At 44.2% G+C, this 12,121-nt stretch overlaps 1 pseudogene across 1 annotated transcript; it reads right to left on the reverse strand.

Moving 5' to 3' along the window:
- Positions 1-2,544: 2,544 nt before the first annotated feature.
- LOC147708962 (cyclic AMP-dependent transcription factor ATF-1 pseudogene) lies at positions 2,545-5,691 on the reverse strand (annotated as a pseudogene). The gene has a single exon (XR_015296666.1). The product of XR_015296666.1 is annotated as a cyclic AMP-dependent transcription factor ATF-1 pseudogene (transcript).
- Positions 5,692-12,121: the final 6,430 nt, after the last annotated feature.

The raw sequence follows: 12,121 nt of genomic DNA on the forward strand, positions 1-12,121 counted from the left end.
CCATGTCGTTGACTGCTTTTAAATAAAGCAGTTTTTTTTAATGCAGCCCGTTTTCCTAAAGAAAAACTGGATGCATTAAAAAAAAAAAAGAAACTTTTCAGTTTCATTTTTTATGGGAAGGCAGTGATCTCTGGGGCCAATGCCGTCTCTTTAAAAATAGGTGTTTAATCATTCACAAAGGGGATGGGTCCCCTGGGGACACCTTCAAGTTTGCAAATGGGTTACCACCTACTTCAAATAGGTGGTAAATTGTTAGTGTTTGCAACTGCAATTGCAAAACACTTGTACATTCAATAGGAGTCGCTATTCGGAAGGCACGCCCCTTCCTAATAGCCAGTCCCAAACCTAATTTTGCGAATCGGTAAAATGTACCTATTTTCAAAATAAGGTTTGTACATGACCATGCCCTAACTTGCTGTCGCACACAGGCCGATTGCCTGCTTGCAACTGCAATTGAGGATCGTACATCTGGCCCCAAGTAATTTAATTTGGCATTTGACAACTGGAAAAATATCTTCTGACCCCTTATCTCACCATAAAGCACTAAACAGAATTGGCAAGAATTCCTACAACACAAACTTCTTCAGAAACACAACTTGCCATTCCCTATTACAACAAAGTCAACGCAGGAGGAAACAGCTTGTGAATTAAAGCTAAAAGGAGGCATTTGTAAGGAATATTTGGCCCATTCACACCCACTCTTCACTCAAGGAGTTGATCACTGCCTCTCTTTCAAATCGCTACCATATTGCCAATACGAAATGAAATACTTTTTTTATTGTATCCTTGAATACCACACGTTACAGAGTGTGCACTTAATATTTTCAGCTTTGACAGCAAGTCAAAAGGGTAGAACACTTTGGCTGACGTTCTATTCACATGTACAAGATGTGACCCAAAGATTTTTTGACAAGAGAATAAATACTTGTAAACAGCCTTAAGACCGCCTTGTACTCTGGGGGTTAAAGAGTATAGGCTAGTAATGAGTGAATATAGGGAGACCTAAATTGCATTTTTTTTTGCCTCGAATGTATGGCAGAGACTGCTTAAATCCTGCTGCAACCAGCATGCATCCAAACCTAAACATGGCTGTAGAAGAAAAGCTACAATTGTGCATGCATGCGGATGAATACCAGTTTTGAACTGCTCTGTACAATCTAAACCATAAAGAATAAGGCATATGAAGTATTACTTAGAGTACACACTGGAGCGGCAGGGGAGTAACCCACAGCAACGTACTTTATAGAGCCAGCCATGCCATGCTTTATCGAATCCACTTTGGACAACAAAGCACCTAACAGTTCTAAAATCAGCCATAGTTAATACATGATGAATCCAATAAGGAGGGACAGGGAGCAGCTAATAAAAAAACATTATATGATATGATAGTCCGGCATGGAGAGATGGACCACCTTGCATCACTTTTTGTTCCTTTATAGGACAAGCGTGATGTAACCCAAAAAGTCCATCCAGGTGTGGCAGAGGACAATCTATATGAAAAGACATTATATAACACTACTGGCAGTAACACACACCCCCCCTAAACTGGGAAAGAGCAAGTCACAGGGATGGGTATTGTACAACCACTCAAAGTGACAAAGGGGCAACCAGAAAGCAAAATAGTAATAGTAAATGCTTGGATGAACCTACTTTCAAGTAGCAGCGATACGGCCCTTGGGACTATGGTTTGGGATGTCAACCACGGGATACTAGAGAACGAAACCAATGGATTGGGCATGGTATAACATCCTCAAGCTCTAGGCTGCTAAGTAGACCTGGGAGCAGATTCTGAGCAATCTATAAGAAGTGGAATATTACAGCCAGCCAAAGCATGATGTCTGTTAAGGGGAGCAAGCCCCGGTAGCAACTGAGGTGCATGCACAGGGACGCACTTAAGTAAGAGGGTGAGCAGAACTCAGGCAACAATAAGGGATATTGCCCAAAGAGAACACAGCATGTTGGTAAACATTTTAAAAAATATGCATAGAATAAAGGTTGAAGGCAGGCAAGCTGAACAATAATCACCAAAATGTACACACCAAGGCACACAGTTTGCGAGTTGCATCAGTCACCATGTCCTGGGCACCAAATGTAGTGTCTGATGCATTTCGGAATCTACAATCTGTTACACTCCACCTGGACACATTTTTGCATATTGAAACCTCTTAGTTATTACTTTTTTTTTTTAAACTAAGCCATTGGTATGCTTTCAGAAGAAAGACAATAAGTATGGTCTGTTTGCAGGTTCACTTATTTAAGCACTGTACTTAACACCATGGGCTGCTGTTGTCCAAGATAATAATGAGGTATTGTGCTACCTAACAGATTGTATTTGCAATATCAAAGAAAAATAAACATTCGCAAATTGTCTCAGGTCTAAAAAGCTCCAACGATGGCTTTTGTCATTGAGTTTATAGGCATCAGCAAACACAGCAAGCATTTTTCCACTGGGGGGGGGAGGGTGGTCTAATAAAGAAAATATTTTCCAAGAGGGTAAACGATGCATACGCATATATCTGGTCACATGTCACCTCATGAAGCAAGTTCAGCAACGCACGGAGGCCTTTTTAATGTACTGATGCAAAAACAAAACCACTCAATCGTGAAGGGACTTGTTTAAAGCTCACTTAAAGAATATGGTACACATTAGAAACGAGCAGGTAATAGAGAGCCAACATTGTCTGTACCTGAGGCCTGAAAGGGTAACTTAGCCCACTATTTGATTCTAGATCATGAGAAACGTAATAGTTAAGGTACACAGTTCTTTTGCAAATATCTAACAATTATATGTTTACTTGCACTCCAAAGTCATGAAAATAAAGTCCTCACGAGCAAGTGTGCTTTAAATGGAGCTGTTTTAGTCAATCCACTGCCCTGCTCCAAAACCTATCAATTGAAATGGCCTCCGAGAAAGTGCATTGTTCAGGAACAAATAAAATTAAATTTTCCATTGGTTTTATTAAAAAGAATTGTAATACAATATGAATATCATTTAAAAATGCCACCTCAGAGGAAACAAATGGTGACAACCAGTAACTCCTAGTCCCACATCAAAGCAGGCAGAGTGGATCCTGCATAATGTCAAGTTCATTTTACACGCTTAACCCTTTGGAAATAAAGAGAAGTAGCTTAGGGCCTACACGTAGTTAAAAATAAGTAAAGGCAAGCAAATATAAACGTTCGTAATTTCGGACCTGATGTTTTGTTTGAAGGTACTGAGGAGAAACCTTGCTTATTCTTGTCGAGTTAGAAACAGTTGTGCAGTGATACGGGGGACAGAAATATCTAGCAAATCAACACTCCACCGAATAGGTACGAAGCACCACTAGGTTTGGGAAATGGGTAGTCTTTATCACGGCAGTGTTTAGCAGTATGGAATGGCAGATCACCATGGACAAAGTTCAGTAACGATGCTCCGTTTCCCTTGACGGAACAGTTTATCTACTAGACGTCAATGAAATGAGCATGCGGTCCACAGTCGCGATATCTCAATGAATTTTTAACTGATATCGGAACGTCTAGCCAGGAAATTAATGTTCCGCCAAGTAACACTGCGCCGCGTTCAAGGAGAGACAGCTTTAAAAGTATGATCGATACTACAATGCCATTGATTAAAAGTAAAGCATGCGTATCCTACGTTCTAAATGACATAATCAAATGATAACGCAGGGACCCCAATAAGTAATTACTGAAATAAGACGTGTATTGGAAATTATAACTGAGATACTGTGAAACTAAACTAGCTGATCTCGACACATATTTTTCAGAGACAGGTGAGCAACTGGGTTAAACTGGTAGCCAAAGCAAGTCAGTTTACCACAACTTTCCTAATCAACTGGGATATCTGAGATTACGAGGCCGGGTTAACCGATGCCCATTTAGGATCTGTCAAGGGCAAATCACATAAATATGGAGGGAAACACAATATTTACTTCTCGCTAACACCAAACACGTTCTTGCTGAATGCATGGTGGTGTGGGCAAAGTATTTACAAATATGCAATCTCAAAAAAGCAATAAAACATACTGCTACAGATTGAGTTAATACCATTGAATTTACAAAATGGCCCGCTCCGCACACACAGGGCAAGGCTCTGCCTTCAGTGACGAAGAGAATGAGTCATAACAGGTCATTACTCATAAGTTGCCTTTCCGTCACTTCCGTTCAGACACTTTCCTTTTACTAAGGAGGGAGTGGTTGCACCGTTTCCTCGAATCTTGTATTTGCCTCAATACATTGCAAAGGCTAACTCAATTCTTTGCGGTTAAGAAAACAATATAAATTCACCGCTGACTCTACTTCACGTACTTTGTCAGGTTTAAACATTTCTATTGAAGACTTGGTCTGGTGTAAAGAGCTGGGTCCGACTACCAGGGTGTTGGCCTGGGGTTGGGGGAAGCCTCACTTATGGCAGTATAGGTCCTTGAGTGTCTTGAGCTCCTCGATTAGAGTCCGATTCTGGTTTTCTAACACTGCCACACGATTCTCCAGACACTTCACGTACTCCTTTTTCTTTCTCCTGCACTCCCGTGCCGCCTCCATGTTCTTCATCAGCCGGATCTCCCGCTTCAGCTGGGGATCCACTGTCTTGGCATTGGCGGCAGCAGCGCTACTGAGGGCTAGCTGTGAGCTCATGAGCACTGTCTGGGGTAGCGATGATGTGGTACTGCCGCCCCCGGCGGTGGTGGTGCGAATCTGGTAAGTCTGCATGTCCCCAGAGGGAGTCTGCACCACCACCTGGTTGGAGGGAACCAAGATCTGTTGCCCGTCCGAGGTCTGTGCATACTGCAGGATAGTGGTGCCGGCGCCACCCAGGTGCTGGTGCAGATCCCCTCCACCGCTCATGCTCAGGGTCTGCAAGCCCTGCACTGTGTCCGAGGCCGGAGAAGCAAACTGTAGAGCGCCGTTGGGCGCGATGGCAAAGTATTGGCCGGTGCTGGTCTGATAGATGGTGGTGGTGGCGGCTGCCATAGAGGCAGCAAGGGCAGTGGAGGCACCCGCGCTCTCCTGCTCCTCCTGCAAGTGCTGCAGCTGCTCCTCGTCGCCGCGCTCGCCACCGGACAACTCCTTCAGGATCTTTCGGTATGAGGGCCGCCGAGCCAGAAGCTCCCGCGCCGCCTTCTGTTGGGAGTCCTCGCTGCGCGGCTGAGGGGAGCCCGCCTGCTCCTCGTCAGCCCGATCCTCCAGCTGCTGTTGAGCGGCACTCAGGATATGCTGCGGCGGCGCCGGCGACCGGATGACTGAAGAAGGCGCCGCGGCCTGGATTACGCCGTGCACCTGCACCTGCTCTCCGCTGGGCAGCTGTAGCACTGTCACCTGCTGGCCCCCACCGGCGCCACCTCGCAGCGACACGATCTGCTGCGCCAGCTGGGACACCTGGGCTGCCGACACGGTGATGGAGTGTGTTCCCTCTGAGCCGCCGTCCCTGTCCGAAGCATCTTCCATGATTGCCGCAGAGGAATGGGCTCGCGCACACCAGGAAGTGAACGCGGACGCCTGGGTGCGGGCTTCTCTGTCGGTGGCCGGTTACTAAAGGTTTCCTGGCGTTACAACCTGACGTCGAAAACGGGCAGCGTAAGAGCCGGGGGGAAAGAAACAAAAAAAAACCTGAAATATTAACTTGGGACTGCTGCCTGAGCAGCGCAGCCAAACAAAGAAAAGGGTTTAACGTCCTCCTAGGCCTCGATTGCGCGTGACGTTGACGCTGTGCATGAGGTCATCACGCTCATGTGAAGCTCCAGGCTGCTTGGTTTGAAATGTAGTCAATTTTGAATTGTCAACAACTCAGAGATAACCATAAACACAAAGTCTTTATCACGCTGTAGCTAATGTGGAGGTACGAACTGTTTTTTAGTTTGTAGAAATGCATGAATGTTTACAGCATACATCTGAATAAAAATACTTTATTTATTCTTAGAAACGCTTTAGAAAAAAATTATATATAAGAACATTTGTTACAGCATTAAGATAAACGCTGCTTTTATTGAACTTCTACCAATCTATTTCCCTCGCCCCCCAAGCTCAGTGTTTTTTAATAGTAAACGTTCTATTCCAAGATGGCGTTTCTGTCGAATTAGGCGGCTAAAACAGTAAACCTCCCTCCCTCCCCACCACTCCCAATCCTAGAAGACACTTCAGTCCCTTTTTTGTTTCATTGCCTACATGAGGATTGTGTGTAGTAAATATTGGTTGTAGCTGACTGAACAGGTAGAAATGACTGAAGGCGCGTAGGAATGACTTTATGCAGGTCGACGAAGAGGTGTTATTTTTTTAGTTAATAAAAACATCGAGTTGATGGTCTAATGAAACCCACCACATAGTATAGAAGGTATGAACATATGGCACACAAGTTTAGAACTCTCCTGTTTAAAAATACATCTTTCTTGTAAATGCTATAGTTATGAACTTCATCAGTATTATAGTATGGGGTTTGACATCATATGTAAAATGAATAATATGTTAACGCACAATGAACAATTGAAGTAAATGCTTTTTATTAAGCAGAATAACCCACACAGCTGTAGGTCAGGTGGAGAGAGCTGGGAGAAGCGTCTTGTCACGAAGTTCATCAGCTGGCGTCTTTGAACATTCCAGAACGCTCAGCTTATGACAGGGTTGAGGAGGGTACGCATAGCTGATGGAGCAAGGATTCGCACGTAAAGCGACTTGCTCACATTCAAGAACCTCGCCTAATCTATAATGTCATTAATCAACCTGTTTTGTCATTAATAGTGCACTTTCACACAACACGCAGGTGTCCCAGAGATGCTTGCCTATGTGTCTATTAATCCTAATGAGGCTTGCATACTACAGAATCGCTGCTTCGCAGAAATCAAGTCTGCGCATGCGTCGGTCATACCCATGTGATGTGACGCACTCGTAGTTCTGGAGGGATTTTTCGCCCATGCGCAGTATTGCTAATATGGCCGCTTTGTCTTTAACATGCTCTCCGCTTGCTACTGCCGCTTTTGCTCAACTGTCTATATCTGCGTAACCTCTAATGCTATAGATATTATAAAGTAAGGGGTGCAGTGTAGCTAATCATGGTGTACAGTGTATTCATTTTTCCTGTGTTTCTAATTTGTTTTCGCTTACTTTTCGTGTACCGTGTATCTGTGGGCCTGGGAGTGGGGAGCCGCTCCATCTTTGAAACCCATGACACCCTAATCACGTGATGAGGGAAAAACCGAACTGCGCAGAAGTGAAACCAAGCCAGCTGGCTTCTGAAGCTGAGATGCACCTGAGAAAGTCACCCTTGCACCAGGAGAAGATTTCGGCTGTACCTAAAAATGATACAAATGTATATAGTTTATGTGTGTCCTATTGTTTTACACCTTTCACATGCCATGGGAACTGGAATGTAAGGGGTGGGTACGAAAATTGAATATTCATGGTGGGAACACAGAATTTTAGGTGGTGACAATGACCTAACCACCTCTCCCGACCAATCCTAAGTTGGGGATCCTGTCACTTGCAACATTTGTGGGTGGTCTAGGGACCCGAAAACAGTATAACTAGCCTAGTTTTAGCTAGAGAAATTGTCCGACTTGTCTGAGTAGCTGACCTGTCACCGACCCTACGAACTCTATAGGTAATTGATACAGAGAGCTGCGGAGCACTCTGTCCGTAATTTCCACAAACTCCAAGGGGTGGAATAGTCTTAAGTGCTGGCGAAGCACTTTGCTGGGAGATTCGAGAACCCAATCGGGGTTACTGGCGGATTCCGTGCAGAGAGGGAGTAGCGCAGGCATCCGAAGCTGCAGGTGTTGGTCGTGCCCTTTGGTGAGCCCAGTCCCGATCCAAATCCTGAGGGGTATCCTGTCCTGACTATCCATGAGCTGTGCCTGCTCGCCTACTGGCATCCTAAGTCCTTGAGGGTCCTGGTCCTCGCCTTTCCCAAACTGACCCGTGGCCTGGGTTAGTCCTCATTCCCGTCCTAGGTAAATATAATTGTGGTTGTCCGTCTATCTATTCTCTTTCCTTCTTTTCCTTTTAATAAAGCATCCTTGCCCATGGTATTTTCTCTGTCATCTCCAAAAGACTTACATGCAAAACAGTTTATTAGCTATGTTCCATTTTTTTCCCCTACCTGAAGGACATTATTGAAACTGTTTACTCATTAGTGTGATCTAATTTTACTTATGGTTAGGATCTAGGCTTAAATCAGCAGTTAAACTAAGATCAGTTTGAATCACTTGTAGGAATTTAGCAATCCACTGACTAATATGTTTTAAACTCACGTACCTTAGTATAAGCCTGAAAACTGAATAGCATGTTCCCTGTTACCCTTACCCTGTAGTTTTCCACTCGCACTCAATGGTGCTTGCTCTCATTCATAGTTACATTATAGTTATAATCCTGATTATTGATATTCTAATCTGTATTAGTTTTATTCTCATGGCATTGTGACTTTAAACACTTACTATATAAAATCTTTAAAACCCTTCAGGTGTCTGTGGTCATTATAAAAAGGTATAAAGTGCTATTAAATGTATAAAGTATTTTTGTTAGTCTTATCTCCTAATCACTGCTAGCTCCTGATCCATCGGAAATATAGGTACCTGTGACAAGGTGGTAAGTCAGGTACTCTGGAAATAGTGGTAAGAAAAACATATAGAATTACTGATGGTGTTGTGTAAACTCGTCCGACTCATAGAAATTACAGTCGTTTAAGCACGTCATGGGCCCAATGCGTGTAAATTGGTAAAATAAGGAGTCGGGCGACCTGCGCACTCTATCATAGCTGCCAAGGTTTCAGATTGCTATGTGTGACATTTCCATAATTTGAGAGTAATTATGAGTGACTTTCACCGACTATGAGTGACACTTTCTCACAAAAAAAATCAAGCAGATTAAATGAGGGAAACAAATATCTGAAATTACACTCATTTGAGCAATGTGACTGCGTCAGCAAAAATATATTTTCACAGCATGGCGGTCAGTGCAACAGTAGAGGTTGACTTACGCCCAGAGCAACGTAGGTCTGAGACTGGCCTGATTCACCATAGCACAGTAAGTAACTGTATGAGTTAAAATCTGACACTGTACAACCAGCACCAACTGCCTGACCGCGCTCTTCCAAAAAGAAATTTGCTAATTAACATACACACACACACCCACAGCACCCCCCCTCCCCCCCAAAACGTGCTGAGGTGGAATAAACTGAAGCACTATATTTAGGGCTTAACAATAAATATTTGAACATTTCTACCAGGTAACTCCTAGTAACCAGCACTGCTTGAGTCACTTTCATTAACCGTGTAATGTATTCTAGGAGCTCTGTGTAGTACTGACCGGATCGGATTGGCTGGTTGTAACGACCCGATTTTCAGACCAGATAGAATCAGCTCACCAGAGCACCACCAACCCAGCCGAAACGTAATCACCTCCCTCCTTGGGATCTATTTACAGCAGGTATCTATGTTTCCTACCCAAGGATGGTGAATTAGCAATAAACATGCTTAGATCTTCTGCAATACCACACTCATACAATATAGTCTCGCCGCCACACAGGCCCAGACTAATCTACCCTAGGGCAGTTCTGATTACTTACCATTACACACTGACTGCAACCAGTGCTCTCGCAAGCCACAATCCTGTGGGTATATACACCAGTATCCCCCCTGGTGCTCTCACCTTCCTACAAGCCACAATCATGTGGGTATACACACCAGTGTCCCCCCTGGTGCTCTCATTCACGCCCAAGCCACAATCCTGTGGGTATACACACCAGTGTCCCCCCTGGTGCTCTCATTAACGCCGCCTTACAACGACGATCACTTTCCTATAAATACCATTAGCTCTTCATGTTGGGGAATCTCTCATTATTCACTAGAGGTACAATTCTACAATATTATGGATCACACAAGAATGGCCGAATTACACGGTGTACAACTTATTCTCTATTTCAAGGGCTCCTCTCTCCCTCATTATTCAGTTACCATTTACCTGATCGGGGGTAGCATCCGTTCATACAATAGCACCTGACTAGAAGAAAGGTTAACTTTACTGTATAAGAATAAGAGATATACACACTGGTTCACTAAGAACTGGGGTATCTTTATTATTATAATGACAATAACAATATAATACTATACTATAACATATAGCCTGAAAAGGAAAATGAAAGGTTAGAATGTGTGCACGCTAATAAGAAAGGGTCGAAGTCACCTTATTAATATGAAGTCTGGACTCAGCAGTCATTTGGGTTCCCTTCTCGTCTGTGCCTTGGCTCATCTTAGGGTCACACCTCTGCAGTCACAGATACACGTCTGCACCGCTATGCTCTGTCTCCTCCGCTTCCCTCCAAGTCACTGGAACCTTCCTCTCATCAACTGCTTTCTCTCTGGCTGTTCTGCACTACTCCTCTCTCCTCTCAATCACGGACTGTCTTCACTTCCCAGCTTCGATCTTATAACTCAGTTTCTACCACTCTGGTATTCGTTCCCTCAACTAACTACTTCACTCTGTATGCTCTGATCTTAATGTCAAAGCTCGCCAGCTGCTCCAACTAAAATAACTTCAATCTTTCTAAGAGAGTATCAGCTTCTCGGTCTTTCTTGGACTTCAAAATGGCGACTGCCTGCCTTGTAATAATTAATGGCATTGATGCTAACAACTAGCTGCCGCCTACAGACTGACTGACTAACTGCCTCATGCTTTCGCTAATATGGAAGCTTGTCCCTTCATGGAAAGTTACGGCCAGTAACCTGCCGCCCACCAAATTCTTGTACCTCCCCGTACCAAGGACACCTTCTCAGCCGGACGGCCTGATGTTATGTCTTCGACACGGAGAAAAATACAGTCTTTCGATAAGGGCCAGCCTGAGCCGGTTCTCTCCAAGCGAACAACACCTCGTAACTAAAACATTACATTTGACCTAGAAGCATCTCAAGCTGCCGGGGCAGAAAGAAAGATGGAGTCACTCCCGTTTGAGGCCTACAAGGCCCGAAATAAGCATAACTCCATGGAAAGTATACTAACACTCTTACAAAAGGACGGATTATCACTAATACTAATGAATCTATCCCTTAACATAGATTTATAAGCCCTGATCTAAGGAAAAGGGTACGGGATTGTATCAACACGCCTTGTGAATAGGCTCTATTAACGGTTCTTTTTTTTTTTTTTATTATTATTTTTTTCTTCACCAAAATGAGCACAGTTAAACTTACATTTAGTACATTTTATCAGTTACAATATTTTTCTTGAATTCTAGTATATAGGTTCCATCCTTGACGAGTGCCAAACCGATAATAATTTCAACCAAATTAAATTTAACACCTTGTTTTAAACTGTAGGAGAGTAGGGTCTGCTATCCTATGGTCACCCCAAATTTTTGCTTTTTGCTTCACTGGTTTCTGACTTAATGTGGCTGTGGGCCTGCTAATCAGACCCACAGCCTGCTGTTCTCTCTCTAAATTACTGCCAATGCACTCTAGGTGCATTACGAATTGGAACTGGTTCACCTTGTGAGCCCCTGTATTAGTGCACCCTAGGTGCCCAGGGCATAGGTGTATCCAAGGCCTACCAGGGGCTGCAGCATGTATTGTGCCACCCCTGGCCTGGCCCCCATATTTGACACAACTGGCTGATCACTCAGCTGGGGTAAGTCGGTGTAACCACCTCTTACTTAGGTACAGTATGTCTGTGCCTAACCCTAAACTGGACACATATGTTCCTATCAGCCACTCCTATGGAAGGCCTCATCAATCCTGGAGGCAGAGTGCTTGGAAATATGTGAGATGGTGCTCTGGCATGAGCTGAGCCTGTCTGCAGCTGTCGGGAACCACTCCCTAAGCTGTTCCGGGATATTGCCATACCATATACTCTTAAGTGCATTATAATCCTCGCGGTTAAATGCTATCTTTGGTTTGGCTTTATCAAAACATGTCGAGTAAGGTGTCATACGAATTGGAATACTATCCCCTCGCCAATTCTGGCGACGGGGATAGCATTCCACCCTTCTAGAGGGACACGACATGTGTGTAGCCTTAACCCCGGTTAAAGTTAAACAGAGCCTCAGCATCACAAAATGGACGCTGCCACCACAGACACAAGTCTGGCCTCCTGCTGCTGACCGAAACTCGGCAGATGGTGGCCTGGACAAAGGGTTTCCTGC

Source organism: Lissotriton vulgaris, chromosome 6 (assembly GCF_964263255.1).
Source record: "Lissotriton vulgaris chromosome 6, aLisVul1.2, whole genome shotgun sequence".
Lineage (NCBI taxonomy): Eukaryota > Metazoa > Chordata > Amphibia > Caudata > Salamandridae > Lissotriton > Lissotriton vulgaris.